Source organism: Chionomys nivalis, chromosome 14 (assembly GCF_950005125.1).
Source record: "Chionomys nivalis chromosome 14, mChiNiv1.1, whole genome shotgun sequence".
NCBI lineage: Eukaryota > Metazoa > Chordata > Mammalia > Rodentia > Cricetidae > Chionomys > Chionomys nivalis.
In genome coordinates, this window is record NC_080099.1 from 37,625,581 (window position 1) to 37,650,266 (window position 24,686).

The following is a 24,686-nucleotide window of genomic DNA, read 5'->3' on the forward strand; positions in this document are numbered from 1 at the left end:
CTTTACAGTGTACAAGAGCAAAGTTTTCAAAAAATTCAAGGACATTGTAATAGGAGACATAAGCTTTGAAGCAATGCATCAACCATGGTATCAGGATACAGTGATAGGACTAGATGAGACAGTTGAGGCCAGTGAGGACAGATTTTACATTGTACATCATAGTGACATGTGACTTTTCACAATTTGACTGAACGCTAGAAAGAATAGCAGAGAAGGGAGAGAGAATAACTAAGAACCGAGTTTCTTCTTTTTCCTTAGTTAAAAAAGAAAATCTGGAAATAGCAGGTTTTTTTTTAAATAAGCAAATTTTAATTCTATCTTAAACCAGTTGGGATAATCTCATCTTGTTTAGTTAGTGAATTGATTTAGAAATCAGTGTGAATCCAAGACCTACACTTATTGGACTATAGATATTCTGTGAGGCGAAATCATTGTTTCAGGGATAATGTTTCAGGGACCTGACTTGATCCAATTAGGTCAAGTATTCACGTGTGTTTGGTCCCTGTATTATTTTTGCTGCTGAAAAGAGCAATGGGCTTAAGTGAAAGCAAAAGGAATGTGGAGAGAACAAGAAAGAATGGAGGAAGGATGGAGGAAGGAAAGAGAAGAGGGAGGGAAGGAAAAACAAAAGAATGAAAGAATGCAAGGGATGAGCATTCTTGGTGATAGCATCAAGGCACTGAATTAAATTGCATTCCCTTGTTATCTGAAATGAGCCCACAGGGAAAACCATAGTACACAATATAATGAATGCCTCCATTGTTTCTCCTGAGTTTACATTTTAGATATGATTCTATATTTTAAGTAATATATTCAAATTATAGAATTTTGGAAACAAAATTGAAAGAGAATTAAATGTGGCCCTCATGGTCTTAGTGCCCAAAAGTCTCTTGTGGATATATTTTGCTGTTTTATATATTTGGTTTTTTTTTTTTTTTTGCAGTGGTATTGCATTAGTTATTATTACTGTTGTTGTTCTTATTGTACACATATTCTGCTACTGAGTTGCATCCCAGTCCACAATGTTATCATGTTTGTGATAACATTACACTTTTGGTCTCTTCTTTTTTATATTTTTGGTTGTGAGCCTAGCCTTTAATGACTGAGCCATCTCTCCAGCCCTGGTCTCTTCTTTTTTAAACTAACATGTAATTTAGGAATTCTTTTTACATCATTAAATCCAAGGCTTGCTAGAAGGAAGATATGCTTAGAAACATCCCATTCAGGTGGATCTGGTGATGATTTAGGAGTGAGCAGGGACTGCTGCTAGCATCGTGTCCTAGTGAGCCAGCAGCCACTAGCATGCTTGATCTGAGTGTGGGAGGAGGATGGATCAAGTTGCTGACTGATTGTAGCTCTTCTCACTGGTCCTCTGGAATCACTGGTGTGGGAGCTTTGTGGAAGCCAAGGCATAAAATGTCTAGCCCTTAGTTGGGGATACTTCTGTGTCTCTTGCCCAGAAGAGTCATTTCACCACTGTAAGTGGCATCTTTAGTCCATATTAAAGAACTTACATCCTTTGCCAGTGTTTGTTGGCTTCTTTCCCTGAGTCTACTGTGACAACTCTGCGTTAAATGACAATAACAGTAGCAAGTCTCTATAGAGCACTACGTCATGCAAGATACCATATAGGCATTATATAGTGACATAATTAACTCCACATTTTCATGACTATCATACAAAGAATGTACTGTCATGATAAAGTTCAATATTACTTTTATTTTTTTTATAAAAAGAAACAGAGACAGGTAAGTAGCTTGCTTGATGCACAGCTGAGGGTTTATGCTTTTAACACTGTTACACATCTAGCCTGCCACACAGCACACAATTGAATATTTCCTACATTACTACAAATCGTTTACATTACTTTAGTAATCAACAGATTTTATACTCCTTATATCGCTAAACTTCCATTATACAACACCAATCACACCATTCTTTTTTATTGATTTATAAATAATACCATTCAAAATTTCCACTTCGTCCCCTCCTCCCATTTCCTTCCTGCTTCCCCACTCCCCCTCCCCCCTCCCTCTACAGTCTAGGGAAGTAAGATTAATGGGTGCCTTGTTCAGCCATCATCACAGGAGTTTCCTCCTGTACAAGATGAATGCAAATACAGAGACCCACTACAGACATTCTACAAAGAGTGAGTGACCTTGAAACACTCAGATGGGATATTTATCAAATTCCTCCCCTCAGAGCTCAAGGAATTCTGTGAAAGAGGAGGTGATAATAGTCTAAGAGTCACAGGAAATGGAGAACACAAAATAAAGAACTTGAGACCCTCTAAATCAAATGATAGAAGCACATATGAACTCACAGAGATTGAGGCATTATGCACAGGGCCTGCACAGCTCTTCACCAATGGAGCCCAACAGCCAAAAGGAGAAATGGCCCCATGCTCCCATCCGGAACCCGGAAGCTGTCTCCAACTGATAATCACTTGCAATGGAAAAGTTAGTTTCCTTCAAGGGAGTCTCACTGTGGAACACAATTATTCTTAAGATCTCCTGAGTAAATTGGGAGCATGGGGACCTTGGGAGATGGTTGAAGGGGAGGGGAGAGGCAAGGAGGGGAGCAGAGAAAAATGTAGAGCTCACTAAAAATTAAAAAAAAAAAAACATAAAAAGAAGAGTGGTTGCATGCCCAGCAGTAAATGCTCAATAGAAGATAAACGCAATGGCATCTTCGGAGGATCTTTGTTTCATAGTGTTGTGTCAGGGGTTTTCCTTTATTTAAAAAAAAGTATATATTATTTTTAAATTTCAATTTAAATATATACACACACACACACACACATTCTTCTTTCTTTTCACACTACAGGTCTTTTGTGTATATGTTATGACTTCCATTCAATGTTTTAATCATGCTGGGAGGTACAAACCCGACAGCCTACAGCAATGACCGGTCCGCAAGACATGCTGGTGCAACAGTAGAACAAATGTTACAGGAGCAGCCAACCATGTTTTGATTGGATTTAAAATTATTTCTATTTTATGTATATGGGTATTTTGCTTCCATGTATGTCTATGTACCACTTGTATGCACGGTGCCAGTTGAGGCCAGAGAACAGTATCAGATCCCCTGGAACTGGAGTTACAGTTGGTTGTGAGTCACCATGTGGATGTTAAGAATCGAACCTATGTCCTTTGGAAGAACAGTCAATGTTGTTAATAACTAAACCATCTTTCCAGCCCCAATTATCACATTGTTTACTTTTATAAAGAATGCTGTTGTAAATATATTTGTATAGATTTCCTATATATTTTTGAGTTTTATGGGAATATAGTTTCAGAATTATGAAGTCTTCTGTAAGACTATTTTAAAAGTCTTGAGAAATCTCTATTTCCCAGAAGCTTCATACTAAAATATATCGTCAGGAGAAATCCTTATTTAAATATTCCATCCTTAGTTTTTACTATAGTCCTCCATCGATTTACTATGCATGCTGATATTCAATAATCCTTTTGAACTTTTTGAAATATGTAAATAATCTTTTGTAACAATTAAGAAAGGTAGATAAAACTACTTATTTGAATAATAAATCTAAGGCCCAGGAACCTAATTCTTTATGTAAAAATTATTTTGAAATACTAAAATAAATTAGTAAATCTATTAGTAAAGCTTAAAAATCTGAACACTCTACAGCTTGACAGATACCTTGTTCTTCCAAGTAGCTAAAGAGCAAATATTATCCACAGAGAGCTATTGAAATAAAGTCGTTGCTAAGCCTGCATGGAAACAGAATCATGTCTGAAATGCTTGTCTCAATCTCTCGGTTAAATGAAATCAAGCAGATTATACATGCGAGTGAATATAGAATGTCATATTTTCATGTCAAAATATGAAAAAAAAAGTGTTTCTCAGACATCAAAAACAATTCCATTAACTCTTGCCCTTGAGCTTCTTGGTGCTTAGCTTAACTTCTAACTGCCCTTTCTAGTCGATGACATTAACAAAAGCCCTGGGAAGCTATAAATAGCGTCATTCACTCTCAAGTTCTTCTGCTCCTCCCTACCAGTACTCATGGCTTCCCTTAGTAATGCACTTGGCCAGATGGCCTTCAGCCCAACTCCTTGTAAATATTCTATTTTAATGATAATAATTAAAAAATACTAATTTTCCCTTCCACAAGACCCTTTCTACAGAGACCTCTTGGTGCTTCACAAATAATAATTAAGCCTTAGGAAGGTGACCTCTTTTTCCACTCACTAAATGCCTAAGGGTTTCTCTTAAACCATTTTTTAAGATTAAGTCCAAATGGCAGCAGAAGTAAGAGTTTAGACTCCTTTCTTCCACCTAGAGAGTCTTTAGGACACTAGATAAACTCACACTTTTAACTATTCTGGCCCAAGGAGCCACAAGCAGAAAAATCCCCAGTTCCTTTTCCAGGGCTGTGATGACTAATTTGTAGCTCTAGTAAAAGTTACTGATGTAGAGCAGGTTTTCAAACAGAAAAGAGACCAACTAAGTAAGGACTTAACTGACGGTCCTTAACCACAAAAGTGCTTGAGCATAAACTTCATCAGGTCTACCAAGATGGGGCTAAGTAGAAAGAGGCATATTGACCTTTACTAATGTTTATTTAAAGTACCATTTCCTTTGACTACTAATACCACAGACTTATTTGTAGTATTTATGACATTGTCACCAGTAGATATCACCAGTATATTTCATATCACTGTAGATACTTTAAAATAAAATGTTTATGCACATTGCTACATTGTGGATAGTCCAGTTTATCCTGGGTTTTAATTTAAAAGTTCACAGATTGCTATACTGTATATTTAAAATGTTTAATAACTATATTTCAACCAAATAGTTTTCTTTTATAATTCCAACTACTTTATGAATCAAAAATTATTCTAATATAACATACAGTCTTCTCAATCATGCATGGAATATTCTCTAGGGTAGACCATAAGTTGGGTCACAAAGCAAGTCTCAATAAATTTATTTACTTATTTTATTAGCTTTATTATAAAATAACTTGCAAGTAAATAAAAGCATCACACACCAAAATCAACTAGACTCAATGAAATTCAGTACAGTTAGAGTAGGCTGTGGTGCTTCCAATTAAAATTTGCACGTTCAGTATAAAATATTTTGTATGCACCTATCCACCACCAACCAAACCAAACCAAACCAAACCAAAAACAAAATAAACACATCATGACAGAATTAGAACTAGGGAAACATTTAGCTAAAACTAACTCTCAAAAAATTTTAAAGAACTAGGTATAAAGTAACTTCTTCAGCACCAGGAGACTGAAAGTACAAATCACTAAAAGATGTGGAACTGGAAAACACCTACATACATGGAAAGAGATAGTCAGAGAAGAAACAACAAAGGAAATCAGGAAATGTTCAGAGAAAACTGATACCTGACCTTACTGGACACAGCAATGTCTTTCCGCACAGTTGAAGTTACAACTCCCAATAATAGCATGAGTGAAAATAACACCTCAAATCAAGAACGTAGTATTGCCTCTTCCAGAATCAAGGAAAGAAGAGCAAGTTAAAGCCAAAGATGAAAGGAGTCTGAAAATAATAGACTAGAGTGTAGATAAAGGAAAGACCACATGAAAACAACAGAATCAATGAAACCAAAGTATAACTATTTAAACACAGGGCAATGAAATGAAAATGTTTAGATAATAAATGTTCCAATGGACTAGGGAAATAAAAGAGAAACTGAAAAAAGTAAAGGCAGAAATGAAAATGTGAACATTATTATAAAACTAAGAGAAATATAAAAGATCACAAGGGGCTATATAAATAACTGTATTTCAGCACATTAAAAACCTACGTGAACAGGAATTCTTAGAATTACACAAAGTAGAAAACTTGGCTCAAGAAAAATTTAGAAATCTGAGCACATCCATAAAGAGAGACACTGAGAAATTTAATCAATAATCAATCTTTCCACAAATAAAATGCATCACCAGACTTCACAAGAAAATTCTACTGAACAGAACAGTCAAAATGAGGGCTGATCTAATCTTCCTCCCCCAAAATAAAAATTGGAGTAGACATTTATAAGGCCTGTATTACATTGATGCCCAATCCAGGACAGAAAAATACAGGAAAATATTTGTCCTTAAGAACAATAAGTTCAGAAAAGTTATAGGATCAAAGATTAACATGTAAATGCAGCTGCGATCTACATTCTATCAATGAATGATGCCAGAAGAGTAAGAAAATCATTCTATTTAAAAATAACATCAAAAAATTAAAATATGTAAGAATAAATACAACCAAGAAAGACAAAGACTTGTATAGTGCAAATGACAAGGTATTTCTCAAGAAAAATGTAGAAGACACAAATAAATGAGAAGATGTTCCATGCTTATGGATTGGAAGACTTAGTGCCATTAAGATGGTGCTACTAACTAACATGGTTTACATACTGGGTGTATTGTGATGTAAAGTCTACCTACTCTTTTTGTAGAAATAGTAGAGCTGCATACTTTAGACTTAGTTTCGACCTAGCATGCAAAGTCCAAGGTTTAACCTCTAATACTACATGGAATAGAAAAACAGATTCCCAAAATCATGTATAAGCCAAATAACTGTTCAAATAGCTGAACAGTCTTGAATTCAAATAGTAATAGTGATGGAAGCAGTGTGGTATTGGCATAAAGCTATACATATGGATGTGAAACAGTTCGTAAATGGGCCATAAATTCTATGGTTAGTTGATTTTCAACAAGGCTGATCAAGGTGTTTGATGGGGAGAAAATTACTGTGGGTAACTGAACAATTGTGAATACACATTGAAAAGAAAGGAAGAAGCTCTCACTTATCCTGTATGGGAAACAGCTAAATATGGACCAATAATGCAAATAAGGAACTATAATCACAGAATTTGTAAAAACTATGAACCTTGGATTTATCAATGGATTCTTAGACAACAAATAGAACAACAAATAGAAAAAGAGATAAACTGGATTTTACAGAATAAAAATACTTTTGTACACCAAAGAACAACATTGGGAATTTTTAAAACATGGATATTCATGACATCGTCACAAAGAAATTATTTTTTTATTTCCAAATTGACCTAGATTTTATTTCCTTTGCTTAATTTTGGGAGCACTAGATAGAAAGCAATTGAAGCAAAAACAGAAGTGGGGGCAGACATTTTTGACTTGCTTATGATTTTTAGGTGATATACTCAATCTTTGAACATGTTCTATAATATAGATATAGGTTTTGTAGATGCAAGCTATTATGTGGATAAAGCTTCTTAGTTTACTTGTCTATCCTCTCTTCTTCCTTTCTCCCTCCTACCCTCATTCCCCTTTTTTCTCTCTTCCTTTCTTCCTGTTTTCAATTTTTTTTTATCATGAACTGAGGCAGGGCAATTGCGTAAGCACAAGCAAGCTCATAAAAACTCACAATGCGTAAGCAAAATTGGCCAAGACAACCTGTCAGTGGGCCAAAAACCCAGTAACTTGTTGGCAGAAGACCGCTTATTCATTCTCGGCTGCCCAGACCATGAAATAATCACACAGAAACTATATTATTTAAATCACTGCTTGACCAATCACTTAAGCACATTGCTAGCTAGCTGTTATATCTTTGGTTAACCCATTTCTATTAATCTGTGTATCAACACATAACTGTGGCTTACTGGCAATGTTCTGGTGCATCTGTTCCCAGTGGAGGCTACATGGCTCTTCTTTGACTCTGCCTTCTCTCTTCCAGCATTCATCTTAGATTTCCTGCCTCGCTCTATTATGTTAAGCCATTGGCCGAAAGCAGCTTCTTTATTAACCAATGGCAATAAAACATGTTCACAGCATACTGAGGGGAATGCCACATCATCTTCCCTTTTCTGTTTAAATAAAAAGGAAGATTTTAACTTTAACATAGTAAATTTATATATATCAAAACAGATATCAAGCAAGAATTACAGTTATAATATTTATAACTATTTATATTTTATCATAACTAAGGAAAACTATAATTATCCTTCAACTCCATCTAAGACTCCAGAAGGATATAATATTACCTAAGAAAATTCTCATGAAGCAGTCATCTTCTTCTGTATCCTGTAGAATGTCTTGTAGACTCTTTTATGAAGCAGGAACCCCGAAGGACATTATCACCTTTAGGCAAGTTCAGTAGTCATTTCTCTGTGGGTCCTACATGTCCAATTCACACAGTATAGCATTAAACTATCCAGGCAAGAGCAGATTTTTTTTTCTTTTCCCCAAATGGCTAACAAACTCTGTAAGGAACCTCTTCAATGCCCATCATCCTCTTGAAGTAGATTGGTGTTTTCAGGAGCAGAGGTGTCTCATATCATGAAAAATCCTAAGTTATTAAAACATTTTAAATGCCATAGTCTGTAGTCTTTGAAAGATCTGAAGAATATCTATCCATCTAAAATACATCTTAGTACATCTAGAAATCCTAACCAACATGACTACAAACTTGACTATTATAGATGACTCTCTATTAACCTATATTTATTAATTATACATTACATTTTTAAATGAGCTGCACAAACACAATTCCTTAATCAAGAGAAAAATGATACATATAACAAAATTGACGTTAAATTTGTATCAATAAACCAAGATCCTTACCAATGCAAATCTCTATAGCATATTATCCTTTAAATATAAACAAACATTTATAAATAATATTTGGGAATTTGGGCATAATTCGCTCCAAACTACTTCCTAATTTTATGGGTGAAGTAATTTTGGGGATGTTCATGATGACCTTTTGGGAGCTCTTGGTCCATCAAATAACATGAGTCTGGAAGAAATCCATGGGTTCTCATCCTCTGTGGAAATAAAAGAAGAACCACTTTTCCAAAGCAACATATCCTTAGGCTCAAATTCTGAAGTCAAGATACCTTTAAAATATATATGGTGGTTTAGCTTATTAGCCCATACAATGAAATGTCTCTATGTAAAAGTCCTTCACAGTCAAAAAGTTCAAAGGAAGTACAATAATATATAAAATATAAACCTTCTGTGCATACTCCATCTTTACATGGCTTATTTTTCTTACTCTATTCTTTTTTTACAAGTTTAATATTTATTTTATTATCTTTATTCCTTTATTCCTATGACTGTACTCTTTTATATTATAATTGCCTATACTGTTTTTCTTCTTTCTCTCTCTCAAGCCTATGTACATTTATCTAACACTGTTACTCATTTAGAGGTCTTTTTTTTCTGAATCTGTCTTTATTGTATATCTGTAACTAGTTTCTGGCCAGAAACACCCCTTCTTTAATGCTAAGTGAGCGTGGCTAGGGCCAACATGACCCTGCCTGCTTGCTTTGCCCAGTCCAACATGGCAGAGACATGTTCACTGCCCCAAGAGCCATTCTCTTCATCCCAGATCCAGGGTTTGACTGTAGCAGGTCTGTGTTACCATTAAACAAGTTTTAGCACTCTGCTCCCAAACCCCATTTAAATGCTCCATAGCCAAACCTTCAGAAAGAGTCAGAGCCATTGCTGCTGGTTTGAAACTGCATGTTCATTTTTTCCCTGATACCTGTGAATCAGAAAGACCTCTTTTAAAGGAATCATGCCTCTGCGTGCTTCTCACAAACAGAGCCCTCCCGAAATGCTGCTACCCAAAAGCCATGCTTAACTCTGTTCTTTTGTGTTTAGGATTCCTTTCCAAGCTTTCTCAGGTCTTACGTATATTTAGTCAACCATGGTGGCATGCCAGTTTGTTGGTGGAAGACTGCTTATTCATTTCTGGCTGCCCAGACCAAAAATAATCACACAGAAACTATATTGTTTAAAACACTGCTTGGTCTCACTTAAGCGAATTGCTAGCTAGCGCTTATATCTTTGGTTAACCCATTTATATTAATCTGTGTATCAACACATGGCTGTGGCTTACAGGCAAGGCTCCAGCACATCTGTCCCCAGTGGAGGCTACAATGGAGTCCCTTTGACTCTGCCTCCTTTCTCCCAGCATTCAGTTTAGTTTTCCCGCCTAGCTCTATTCTGTTTAGCCATTGGCCAAAAGCAGCTTCTTTATTAACCAATGACAATAAAACATGTTCATAGCATACAGAATGGAATCCCACATCAGTAACTAATGACATGCACCTCTAGCCAATCACAACATGTCTTCAATGACCACCAGTTTCAAAAGGACCAACCAGAAACGTTCCTGCAGCTGCTTAATTTCCCTAACCCCATAAAAAACCCTGACCTGTTTACAATAAAGAGCTTCTGTATTGGAATCTCCTGGAGTCTATGCCATTGTGTCTGTGTCTTCTCAACCCCTGCCCCCCCACCTGGAAATGGTGACCACACAACAGACAGTAGCAACAAGCCTGCAAAACCTACAATGAACTGATGCTAAATTTTGTCAGATACAGCTGACTTATAAACTGTTTTCTTAAGTCTGTTGATATAATGGATTACAGTGATTGATTTTCAAATGTTGGCAGCTGACAGCTCCAGAAAAAGTACATTTGAATAACTTATCCTGTATTTTAGTACTGAATTTAAATTTCCCAGTATTTTGCTGAGAACTTTTACATCTATAGGTTATTGACCTAAAGTTTTCTTTCTCTGCAGTAGTCTCAATTGATATTCAGTTTAGGAGTAAGATTGGCTTTAAAGTTAGCTGGAATGTATTCCCCTCTCTCTCTGTATCCCTAGAGACTTCACAAAGGCTTTTTTTTTTTTGTCTTAAGCATTTATTCAACATGCCATCCTGATGTCTAATTCTGTGTTTACTAACTAAAATTATTTAAAGGGCTGGAGAGAAGCATAAGTGGTTAAAAATATTGGCTATTTTTCAAGAGGATCAGGGTTCAGTTTCCAGTATCTACATGGCAGTTCTCAACCATTTATAACTCCAGTCCTAAGAGATCCAATGCTTCTTTTGGGTCTCCATGGACAGCAGGCATACATAAACTACACATACAGGCATACAGCCAAACACCTATACACTTGAAACCAACAGAATTTTAAAAAATTAAAGACAAAAAAAAAAAAAAAACCTCTGTGAGTCTTCGAAGTTTAGTTTTTGGATGTATTTTTAACTAGAAACTCATATTTCAGAGTACACCTTGGGCTATCCAAAACATCTATTTTCAGAGTAGACGTTGGGCTATCCAAAGCATCTATTTTTAGAATATCCACTCATGTGAGCCTTGGCAGGTTTTTAAACATTTCCCTATATTATTAATTTATTTAATCCTAACTATCAAGTTTTTCAAATTTTAGTGATTCTTTCTCCAAGAAAGCACACTTGTGATTTTTTTCTATCAGTTTCTCTTCTAAATTTCATTGATTTCATCTTTCTTGCTCATTGTTTCAGCTCTTTACTTGAAATTTCATTTGCTGTTCTTACCTTGTAAACATAGGGGAAACAATCACTGATTTGACGTCAACATTCTTTTCTAACATTTAATGCTATTAATGCTTTTTTTCTTGTATGACTTGGTACGATGTATTTCTACTCTCATTCAATTCAGAATATTTGATTTTTTTCTTAAGATTTCTTTATTTTTCACAGGATACTTAAAAAAATACTTTTCTAATTTACAATATTTGACTTTATTTTTTAAAATTGGTTTTAATGAATTGTTGATTTTATTGTTACAAGATCTCATTTGTTAAAAATAACTGTTCTGAAATCTGCATCTTCTATTTAACCCTTTTTCAAAATTAAAGTATTTTAATCACACCCTGCATTTGCTTTTTGACCCAATAAAATTATTTTTGCTTCTCCTTTAAAAGAGTCCATAGATGTTTCTAACCCAGAATCTGGTTTGTTTGTGTATGTTTAATGTACACTTGAATGCATGTTCACTTTTGTTTTGCAAATATTCTGTAAATTGGGGTTTTATTAAGTTGCTAAATAATGCCTCCAAAGTGTTTCAGATTTCTTAGTAATTTTTCATCCTACTTCTTCTGAGAGACAGTTATAATTGAAACAAATCACTATAATTACATATTCTCTTCTTTACTTTTGAACTGTTTTACTCTCATATATTTTGAAACATAAGTCTTAGGTACATCAACCTGAAACACTGCTATGTCTTCCAAGAAAACTGACCCCCTCAACATTTAGTAATATCTTTTTTCCCTGGCATAGTTTATGGAGTGAAGTTCACTTTATTTGACATTAATTTAGATCCTCACCTTTATTTCAATTAAGGTGGTATATAGTTCCTTCCACATATATATGTTTGTATATACTCAAATACGCTTATTTATAAGGTTAATTTAATTTATAAGGTTATAAACACCATGAAATTAGTTTTTGTAAATCAATCTGATTACTAGTCTTTTAATGACTATGTTTAGAATGTCACTTAAATTATCTATAATTATTAATATAATCTAGTAGTTAAAGTTTTTCACATTTATCTTTCATATATCCCATATTTATTTTTTCTTATTTTATGCATGGTTACATATTGAGTATTATTTATGATTTAATTGTATCTTCACAGAAGATTAAATATATATAGTGTTTTTAGCACCTTTGCTATTGGTTTATGATCTGAAACACTGTACTTTCTTCAGTCTACATGAAAGCTAACATTATGCTCTGCCTTGTTAGCACATATGATCCTCATGACTATACACTCTCACTTCTCCATTGATGGTATCTTTACTGTCACATTTTGCAAACAGTGCATGCCGTTCAAGAAGCCAAAAAAAAAAAAAAGAGAAAACCAGGAGTTTGAAACCCACTTTCTGTATTTATAGAATGTAGCTTCTAATATCTGGGCATAACACAGCTTTTATAATGATGAGATGTTAAGGAGCAGAGGGTAATCTGTATTTGTATCATGTCAAAAAAAAAAAAAGAAGAAAGAAAAAAGAAACTTAGTAAAAATGTCTGTATATTTGCTAAGGATCCATAGGCAAGCTCCTCATTTGGCACCAAACCTTGACAAGTAGAGGACCCCAACTACCATACCCATACCATCCTCGGAGAACCTGAGATGCTGAAAGAGGTTGTGTCTCTCTTCTGTTCTGTCTCTGCTGCCTATTAGGACAGCTCCTTGTGTGGCTGTCAATTATATTCCTGAGATTGAATTTCTCACCCTACACTCTTGTTCAGAGCAAATGAAACAAATCAATGCCACTTAGCTTGGCTACAGCAAGGGCCATCTCTTAGGGACCACATCAAATATATCTATCTGGCAGAGAAATAGCAACACGACTCAGGGCTGCTTTCTTGTGAGTGAGTCTGCTGAGTTCTCCTCTCCCCAGGAGACACCACGCAACATGATCTCTGTCCTCTACCCTTTGGATGTGGCTCCATGTACAAGACTCCTCCTGAAAAATAAAAGGAGTCGATCGTAACTGTGTAAAGGAGGCATCATAGCAATTGTGTGTTGGCTGAAAAAGAAAGTCTCCTGAGGCAAAAAAAAAAAAAAAAAAAAAAAAAAAAAAAAAAAAAACTATCACAATCAGCTTTGCAGGAAGATTATTGCTTTTATATAGAACATTGAAGAACCTTGGGAGCAGAAAACCTAAACCCAATTCAAGACATTCAGGATTAGAAGGATAATAGTGATAAAAAATTTATTTAAGTACTAAAGTTTGATGACAGAGATCAGGAAAATGAAGGCAGAAAGGATGCTAATGAATGATGAATGAGTTGGTACATTGGACTGGACACTTTCTCCAGTCATCAGCACTTTGTGCTTCTCTCTGATTTGGCTAACACCAAAGTGCAGGAGCCTTGGTGAATGTCAGTGTGTACACCTGCATCTTGTGTATAATTGGGGCCACGAGGAACCAATTTGGGAAGCAGTAGGTGAGAAATTCTAGGAGTGGAACCAGAAGGAAATAGTAGGATGTAAGCTGTTTTAATATAGCTGGGAGTTAGCATCCAAAAAAAAAAAAAAGGACCTAATAGTCTCCCATAAAGAAAAAATTATCACTAAACCTTCTGAAGGAAGACAGACCCACTGATTTGTCACATTAAAAAAAAAAGTGCTTTGACTATAATCCTACTTGGAAACTTCCCCATCTAGAACCAAGTACTCAAATTAGTCTGAAGTTTCTAATATTAAGAGGATATACAATTCTTTTTCCTCTGCAAGTGGAAATTGCTGAATCATTATTTAGGGAATATTGCTCCCCAAGGAAATTAAAATATCCTCATCATAAAGCACTAAAGAGACTCAAAAATAAAACAAAAGAAGACTTCTATAATGCATTAAGCAAAAGTACATCTTAAAAGTCTTAAAAGTGACCACACTGTAGGTCAACAAGACTTTTATTATATATATATATATTTCAAAATTCAGGCATCACAGTCAACCACTACTTTTCTGTGGCATTGGTTCTGAAATACTGAAATGATTTCCCCCCATTCTGAGATATAGTATCAGTAGCCTTGACCACACCCAAGGCAATCAAAGCTTTCTATCCACAGGCAGTGTTCTGAGCTGGAGAAGACTCTTACATTGTGAAGACTGAAAGTAGACAGCAGATAGACAGAGATGCTTCCAGGGGACAGCTTGACTCTAGGAAAACTTTATTAAGGAAGAAGACAAAGTGTTCTCGAAGAACCTAATTTCAGCAGTCTAGGTCGGATAATGAGAGATGTTAATAGGAATGAAATCCCACATTGTTTAAAAAGTATAGTAAGGGCATGTGTAAAGCAACTCAGGAAAATTGCATAATTTTACTGAAATGAGGCTGCTGGGGAAAAAATGAGTGGGTAGAATGCATGACATTACACACATTTGATGGGAGTGAGCAATGTCCTGTGATGTTAGAACAGGTTTGCCTTTCACTGGACTGCAACAGAAGCATCAGGAGTAAAGCACGCTCTGCTTCACAGTTTCTTTTCTTTTCTTTTCTTTTTTTTTTAAGACAATATTCAAGTTTATTAAACAAGGTAAAAAAAAGTATTATAAAATGTTTAGCTTTCATCCGCCTCAAGGTTTATGTTGCTGCCAAATTTTGCATATAACTGCACTTTCAAGTCGGCTAATACCCGCTGGATGGACGCCACTCTGGACTCTAAGGCATCGATCTCTTTTTGCAGAGTTCTCTTTGCTTCTTCTAACATTTCTTGGGTTTCTTCTTAAGAGTGGCTAATGAAGATGTCTCCAGTCTGGTACGGGATCATGAGGCAGTCATCAACTGCCAGCATGATGTCGTCGCAGGCATCTTCTAAATTCTGAAGGTGTTTCTTCTTCACTTCTATTTCCTCCTTTAGCTCTGTGATCCGACTCGTATTTTGAGCAAAGTTGTTTATTTTTTGTTGATCTTCGAAAGTTAACATTGACATCTTCTGCAGCCGCCTTCTTCATGGTGGCCGCCATCTTGGACTCTGCTTCACAGTTTCTGATTTCAGTCTACATTCTCCCAGTCTCAGGACATTTCATACAAGGTCCAGAAGTCAATATGGCATGGAAAGGAAGCGACATGAATAATACAGAGGAAGTAATCAGAAGGAGAAGGTTTGCCTAAGAATGAGCCAATTCCGGTCCAAAAAGAACAGATGACCTTTTAACAAAGCAGGCTTTTGCCATTTGTGGACAGAGGATGGTTACTGATCACCTAAGTCTGATTTTCCCAGGCAGCTTGTCCTAACTAATGTCATTTCAATTTTCTTTGTGTCATATTAGCGTCTCCAAATAGATGATCTTTCCTCACAAATATTATATTATTTGGATCTAAGACAAGTCATGGAATGAGGTAAGATGCATAGACAGAGTATTCCAGAGAAACCAGTTTAGACTAGGCTGCCCACTATAGCAACTACTAACCTGAGTGGCCAGGACTTCTGGATACTTCACCCGCTTGAATCAAAACACTCTTGAGTTGTGCAATGCAACAATTGCAACTGCTGTAAAGTTTTACAATTTTTGAGTTGGTTACATGTTAAACTAATAGGAATTTTGATTACTTAGTGTATTTTAAGTACACGACAAGAACACTAAAACAGTGCAAATAGTTTGCATTTGTGATGATCCCTGTATTTCTGAGAGAGGCAATGCTTCCTCCTGACAGTGAGATTGGCGTTGTCTTTCTTACTCCCTGCAGGGAAAATACAATAAAGTTTCCTTTGTTTAAATATTTAGTGGAGTCTGACAGAACCGAGCACTAGCCAGGGGGGAGTAAAATCCATCAATGTTGGTTGGTCAGAAAGCATCTAACATGTGATGGCTTAGCAGTTTGACTGGTATCATGGTACCCATATGTTTGACTGAACATCATTCTTGGTGTGTTTGTGAGGGTACCTTTGAATACAATTAGCTTTTAAATCAACTGACAGAATAGAGCAGATTTCCCTTCCTAGTGATGTTGGCCCTTATCCAGAAGACCTGATCAATGAAGGGCTATAGAGGGAGCTTCTCCTGTTTGCCTGTTAAACGGAGACATTGCTCAGTCATGACTTTGCAGTCAGGCTGAAGCAAATGCTCTTCTCTTCCCAGATCTTACACCTGCCAGTTCCCATATCATCTTACATCATCAGTCTCTTGGTTCCCCTAGCTTGCTGACCACAAATCTTGGAACTTATTAGCCGCTCTCACCACCTAAATTAGTGTCTTGCAATAAATCTCTTCATAAAATAATATTTACACTAAAATAATGATGATGATGAGGCAGTAAAAACAAGCCAGTGAGATAACTTAGTGAGTAAAGGCACTTGCTACCAAGCCTGATGACCTGAACTTAATACCTGGGTCCTCCACAGGGAAAGGAGAGAACAAACTTCTACAAGATGGCCTCTGACCTTCACATGAGTGCCATAGAATGCACGCACTCATGTTACTATATACACACAAACACATATGCACACAAATATGCGCAAAACAAGAAGGTAAATACTTGAGATATTAAGGCTTGTATTATCAAATTCAAAAATTATGTTTGATATATAATTTTATGTAATTGTATTGGTCATACAATTATATGATTGACAGTACAGTAGGCATATTATACAAGCATTACCATAAACTAATTAGTCACACACTGCACTATAGAGTTACGATGGGCACAATGCTAATAGGTGATAGGGCCATTATGGTTCCTTATAACCTTTAAAAAATGCTTTATTTTTAAACTTATAAGGAACACTTGTATTTATGTAGGACACCATACATTAATATATGTATATAGTGAGTAACATTTTTCCTATTATCTTCTCAGACCATGGTCTTATATGTGAAATGCATTCAGTTCAAATGTCACTATGCTACACAGGATTGTAAGTATTCCCTGCTTGTGATTCTTTGTTTTCCAAATAGCAAGAAAAGTACAATGTGTATGAACAGGTTAATTATATAATAGAACCTTTTACAATGTCATATTTTTAAGAATTGTGAGTGTGAGAGCTAATCTTGGTTGTTAACTTGAAGCAATTCAAAACCACGTGGGGAATGAATTTGTGCTATGTCTATGGGGGCTATAGAGAAGATTAGGTTGATTGAAATTGGACAGCCCACCCTAAATATGGGCAGCAGTATCTCCTGAGTTGGAACTTTAGACTGAACACAAAGGCAAATGTGAGTGGCTCCAAAGTATCCATCTCTCTCTGCTTCCCCAGTGTAGCTGTAGCCTCTAGCCCCTGCCATGGTACTGTCCCTGCCATGGTGAACTGTATCATATTGAACCGTCAAATAAGATAAGCCCTTACTTTTTTAAGTTGCTTCTACTGTGTCTTCTGTTACAGCAAGGAGATAAGTTACTAATATGGTAAGTAAATAATAAAATAATTACAGAAAGTATGTGATAAAACAGCAGCATTTAGTCTGGGGAAGGAGAACTGACACATAACACCCTTCCAAAAATGAGGCTCCTAGGAGAAAGTGAAGCAGTCACTGGAGACCATCTTCTATATCTAATCAGTTCTTGTCTTTGCCATCCTTCAGAAAAACAGATGGGTAGAAAGGGCTACTCAGTTCAGCAGTAGAAAGGAACATGGCATCTACAAAAGGGGAACAAAAAGAATAAGTGCAAGGACAGTTTTGTTGATTGAACTAGTTATTGTTGTTGTTGTTATTTTGATTTTCTGTTTTTCGAGTCAGTGCTTCTCTGTGTAGCCCTGGCTGTCCAGGAACTAGTTCTGTAGACCACACTGGCCTCAAGCTTACAGAGATCTGCCTACCTGTGATTAAAGCAGTATGCCACCCCCACCTGGCGATTGAACTAGTTTTAAACATCATTACCTTGTTCATACTAGTACATTTCTTTGTGAACTAGAGACATATTGGTCTATTTTACATCTGTGTTATGTGCAATTCTATGAGTAGAACAGTTGATATTTGCAGATGCTGTCATGTAAAGTTTCAATATGTCTATAAAATTTAGGTTTGGCAAGTATTCTGTTGTTTAATGTTTTCAACATAGTTTAATGATGTTGAATGAGCTGGGTATAAAACTCCACTGCTCTGGAGGGAGAGAGAGGTAACACTAAAATTTGAAAACCACCTGAGCACCTGATTCCCAATTTAAAGAAATTAATCAATGAAGTAAAAACTTAAAAATGTTTTAACAGGAGAAAAGGAAAATATGTTTATCATTTATTGTGAAATTTCATAGTATTATTAGGATTGTGTTATAGATAATATTATGCAATTATTCTCGTTTTATTAACAAAGAAACTCATGAAAATTAAATATCTTATGACTAACTAATGAAAATAACAATATTTGGTAAAACTGACTATGAGGTAAATTTTTATGATATATTGAAAAATTACTTTTTTCTACCAAATGTTCAAGCCTTACTCCAACAGGTCACTTCCTGTATATACAAAATACTTTATGTACTTTTTAAATGTAATATATCTTGATATGAGGAGATTATCTGTCTAGGGTTTTTCATGATGGGGATATTGATGTATCCTTGTTTGAAAGAAGGCACAAGAAATTTAGACAGAGGAGAAGGCCACATGATAGTGCAGGTGAAGAGGAAGGAATATAGCCATAGTTCCAAGAAAGTAAGAAGTCGTCACTAAAACCTGAAAGAGGAAGTGAATGCTCTTAACAGCTTCAGAGGGAGTGTGAACTTGCTAGGAACCTGGTTTGGACTCAATAAAACTGGTTTGGATATGTGACCTCCAGAAATGTTAAAAATAAAATTGCCCAATTCTGTAACAAAATGAGAGACGGAGGGAGGGACGGAGGGAGGGAGGGACGGAGGGAGGGAGGGAGGGAGGGAGGGAGGGAGGGAGAGAGAGAGAGAGAGAGAGAGAATAAAGTGGACAGATAGCAAAGAAAACAAAAGGGAAGTACTTTATTATTTTTTAACTCACGGTTAGCAACCTTTAAGAAGACAGCTATGCAAGCATAATATTAAGTTAAAGTACCTTTCTCCAGCTTTGGCAGGACTGTGATCATAATGGACAGAAATACAGTGAATCAAGGAAAGGATCTTCATTGTGCTCTCAATGAAGAGGAAGTTTTCACCCCATTTATTTTGGATTGCCTTTAGTCAATAGCTTATAAGTTTTTGAAAAAAGTACCATGTCTTACTAATTTATATTTTATAACATTGTGCTTTAAAGAAATGGTTTCTTCAGTTTACATAACGTCTTTAATTTGTCCAAACTGAGTGTCGTGAGAAATATTAGAAATATGGTTCATGAAAGGATGTTCATAAAGAGTCCAGATTACATGTCACATGCAGAAAAGTTCATTCAATGAGTATAATTAGTGAACACGCCTTGTTTGAATAAAAAACATAAAGTTAAAAATGATGAAAAAAGATAGAATATCTGAAAGTTCCAGGAGAAAATGAACTGTCCATAACAATGAAGACAGAATGAATTATCAGAACATCTTTCCATGGAGCTTAAAATATTCACCTAACTGGAGGGTTTTTTCTCATTCACAAATCAGTTTTGCATTACATCCCCTTTAAATGCATCACACAGCTATTGAGAAGGAGTATTCTCACCCAGCACCACTTGAAAGAGCAAACTCAGAGAACCTTGCTTGCCTTTGGGTCAGCTCATTGTGAATAAAGGGATTGGCTGAGGGCCCTGTTGAAGTTTGTATGTTATACACTGCAGTGATGGTAGCGTCTTTGCTCCAGAGACACATCCTGTTTCCCAACTGTTCTGGAGAACTGGAGGTAAATAAATATACAGACTATAAAGTGATGCTTGGTCATTATATTATTTTCTTACTTAATATTTTAACAAAGAGTTACTCTGAAAATGAAGAATTTACCACATGAGATAAAACTTGAAGATTATATTTAGAAGAAAAGAAAGGGAGGAAGGAATAAAGGAAGGAAGGGTCAAAAATAATTTGAGCTGTCTTCCTACAGAGGGGGTGACTTGGCTTTAGATAATGCAGAGCACTGAGGAAGAAATAGATTGGAGGCCAGAAATGGATCAAAAAAAAAAAAAGAGTTGTTTAGGGGGCAACAGAAGGTGGGATGGAGAAAGGACTCGCCATCATACATCAACTAAATTCACCGAGTTGTATTGCATATAATGCACACTCTCCTAAGAAGAAACAACTTTCCTAAGAAGAAACAACTTTCCTTGTGCTAACTCCATGAGATATAAGTCTTTGTCACTTTTAAGAAGAATCCAAGAATATCATTTCAGTTGACTTCTCTGGACACTGAATTTAGCTTATGTTTCTTGAGACATGATGGGTATTTACACATCTCTAACCCCCCACACAGTCCAAGTCATCAGCCCCAAATTCAAAGCTCCTTTCTCTTTTCATCTTCTTGCCAACTTCTTCACCAAGACCCAGATCAGTCAAAAGGGAGTGAGAAAAAGTGTATGGTGAGGTGGGCTCAGAAAGGCCTGTCTGGTGGGCTGGGGTGGACTTAGAAAGGCCTGTCTGGTGGGCTGGGGTGGGCTCAGAAAGAAAGGCCTGACTGGTGGGGTGGACTCGGAAGGCCTGTCTTATACCTAGCTGTGCTGACTCCACAGCCAAAGGTATTAAAATGTTCTCCTCTTTGCATCCACTTCTATGATTTTTCATATGCACTTTGGGGGCTCTCTTTTAAAATGTTTTCATTAAACTTTAGATGCAGAGATGGTTTATATGATCATGAACATTTTAGTGTTATTGGGAACGTTGGAAGCTACCTGACTACTCATCTTTTTATGCCAACAACAATAAAACCCATACATATACAACCTTTCTCCAGGCCTCAGAACTGGTTGGTTTTTACCTCACAAAGAGGACTTGAGCTTTCTTTGCCCAGAGAATGCTTTCTAACTATCAATGTCAGGACTTAAAATGATTCGTAAAACAATAACCATATTCATTGTTCAGAAACACAAGTATTAGCTAGCGTCTTAAATATTTTTAAGGCCTAACAGAATTTTAAATGACCTTGTGAAGAAATTTCTACTATGACTGCAGTTTTGTGTGTAGGGAGCAGAGCTGAGTGCATTCTCCCAAACCGTTTAGCTAGAAAATTCCAAAAAAGGATGTGACTCCCAAGCAGTCTGGCTCAGAAATTCACATTCTCCTCTATTCTGCTTAATCAACTCTCTTGAAAAATGTTAAGGCTTACAGAAATTTTGGAAGTTGTAAGACATTTTTTTTATGCTTCAGCTGAAAACTGCTTTAATGAGCCAAGATACTAATTTGATAAATGGATATATCAATATAGCTCTTTCCTTTTTCAGAGTCTGGGGCTAACTCAAACTTGAACTTTTTGGCACAAATGATGAAGGGACCAAGTTAACAGAAGAAGACTGCTTTCTTCTACAGATAAGTTGTAAAAATATTGTGATGAGAAAAGCCTGGATCAGTAAAACTGGTTAGGTGTAGGAATGAAATAAAATAGAAAAATAGAGATTGTCAAAGGGAATTTTCTGATGTCAAGAAGTTATAAATCAAGATATGGATATCTTTAGGTTTTAGGGTAATGCTTAAAAACTTAAGCTAAAATTTCTTTTAGTAATAGGTCTTGTCAGCACATGATTTAAGTTTTGAACACAATGACACAGACTACACTCCAACCAGCCTTCCTTAGTTTTTCAGACAAGGTTTTTAAGCCAGTCAGGTTATTGGTGATTAACCAAACAATCAATCAGTGTCATGTGCTCAACTTTCCCAGACTCTCATGTCAAGGTAACTTCCCTGCCTAGTTGGGCTTGGGCTCTAATGGAAAGCCGATTTGACGTGTGTTGCTTGTCATGTTGACACGACAGCTAAGGACCTCTGCAACCCACCTCAAGATCATTTCCGATCTCATGTGGTTAGGTTCATTAGTAAATAGAACCAGCATTGCGTCGGAGCTATACTGCTTGCCCACCGTCATGACTAGCAGTATATTGCAATGGGAAGAAGTCTCAGAAAAACTCATATGTGCAGGCATTTGTTAGGTGGTGGGTGAAAGAATAGTCTGTGCTTTGTCTCCATAAATGTGAGAGGCCCTGGCTCTCTGCCTTGCGAGTGGCTTGTCAGCACTTTGTGCAGGGGGTGACATTCAGATGGTGGCTTCAGCCTTCCTCTTGTTGAACCATGGACCAGTAGGTAAGGATGAATGGCTGCAGGAAGAGCACAAAACTGAACTCTCCACTTAAACGACTGCGTTGTTCAAGGGAGGATAGATTCAAAGTCCCCATCTCATCGTGAAAAGGCAAAGGGCTTGTGCAATCCTCTTGTCTAGATGAATGTCTGGCACTATACTCTACCAGAGAAACAGCGTTTTCATGTTGTCAATTAGGAATAATGTAATCCTTTTCACAGAGCTCTTTGGATTGTAGACTCCTAAATAGGCACTTCAGCTGTTAACAAAACACCTGAGAAAATGCTATTAATTTACATGACATGTATTATATTTATCACAACTTATACTGAAGTGTTTAACAGATCAGAAAACCACACACACAAAATAAGTGTCCAGGGCACAGCAGCCGTTATCTACATAGTTTTTTAAAATTTTTTTGTTTAAATAACATTTTTGAGGTATTTTATACACCAACCAGCTAGTCCTCCCTTGTCTTCTCCCCCCCTCCTTTCTTTCTACTCCCCTCTCGATCCACTTCTCCTTCATGTCCATTCAGAAAGGGACAGGCCTCCCATGAGCTTGCACAAAGCATGGCACACCAAGTTGAGGCCTTACATCAAGGCGGGGCCAAGTAATCCAGCATGGAGAACTTGTTACCAAAAGGCAGCTAAACACCAGGGAGAGGTCCTGCTCCCACTGTTAGAAGCCTTTGTAAGAGATCAAGCTACACAATTGTCACACACATGCTGAGGGCCTAGGTCGGTCCCTGCAGGCTCCTTAACTGTTGGTCCAGCATCCATGATTTCTTAGGCACTCAGGTCCACTGTCTTTGTGGGTTGCCCTATTATGATCTTTCACCCCCTATGTATAATCCCTCCTCCCTTTCTTAAACAAGACTTTCTGAGTTTACTGTGTGCTTGTCTGTATACTACATAGTCGTAAACGTCAGCAATCTCACTTTCTCCCTTTCTTCTGTTCTCCCATTTCACCTGGTAAGGCTCGGAGAAGATGTGTGGCTTGCTTTGCTCCATGCAAACATAATAAACACATGAAGAGTTGAGGACTGCCAGTTTTTCATTTGCAAACAAAAGTTCCTTGTGTCTACTGGAGCATGTAGCTGTAAGAGGTGATGTCTGGATATAAGTGGAAAGGAAATGAAACAAGAGAAAGAGATCTCAGAGAGGTACCTTGTTTCTAGGAGAAAGGGAAGGAAAGACTCCAAGATATGGTGTTTTCTCTTCTCCCATTAAAGAATTCATTCTAAAAATGGCTATTTATATTCTTCATGTTCAGATGCTGGACTGTGTCTGAAGGACAAAATATTCAAGGTGTCTAATACTAAAGATCTTTTGAAAATAAGTTTATACAAGGAATGTATACATATACACATAATTGTAGATATGTGTTAGTTGCACAGTTTCAGGCTTGACTAAGAGAGATTAAAATGTGATAGCATATGAAGAATATTCTAGAAAAAGAAAATGACATACGGTCAATAGACTGAGTTATAGAGCAAATACGCAGTCAGTGAGGAAAGCCAAGATTCCATTCTGGAGGTTAGAGAAAGGATTGAGATTTAATTCCAAGTGGAGAACTGAAGTGAACTGATTTAATTTTCAGGAAGATTCCCTCCAATGACTGGCCAAATGGACAGATGATTGTAGGACCAGAGAAGGAGCCACCTAGGGGATACAGGAGTTTAGAAAAAAGATGGAGGTATCCTGGAGCAGAGTGATAGGAATGAAGGGATAGAGATAAAGGGACGCATTGTAGAGTCTTGGAAATAGAACTGAAAAGATTTTCCGGTGAATCGTGTGTGATGGGAGAGTAAAGAAGGATCATGTGTGAACAGCTTTCTTTCTTTTTCCTCTTCTAAGATTTGATATAACTACTGAATCACCAAGGCAACAGTCAATCAAGTCCTGATTTTTACTGCCTTCTAAATTAATTTGTAGCCTCCTGTCCTTGAGATGCCCCAAACTTATGCCTCAATAACCTCTCACAAGCTTGTTAAAAACACCTCAAGTCATGTACAATCTCAACTTCCTGTAGCCATTCTTGTAGTGGCATTTCATTCGTATTTTAATAAGTAAAGCTTGTCTGAGGATCAAAAAAGTAAAATAGCCACACTGGCCAGCCTTACAGACCAGGCAGCAATGACATACAACTTTAATCTCAGTAGCCATAATGACACACAATAGCTTGCCATTGAAACCAGGCAGTAGTGGTGTACGCCTTTAATCCTAGAACTAGAAAGGATTATAA

The 24,686-nt window shown here is 36.6% G+C and overlaps 1 protein-coding gene and 1 pseudogene across 3 annotated transcripts in view; both read right to left on the minus strand.

The window, feature by feature from the left end:
• Positions 1–24,686, minus strand: part of Kcnn2 (potassium calcium-activated channel subfamily N member 2) — a 358,512-nt gene that overhangs the window by 175,596 nt on the left and 158,230 nt on the right. The window lies entirely within an intron of this gene.
• On the minus strand, positions 14,896–15,301 carry LOC130886648 (prefoldin subunit 4-like; annotated as a pseudogene).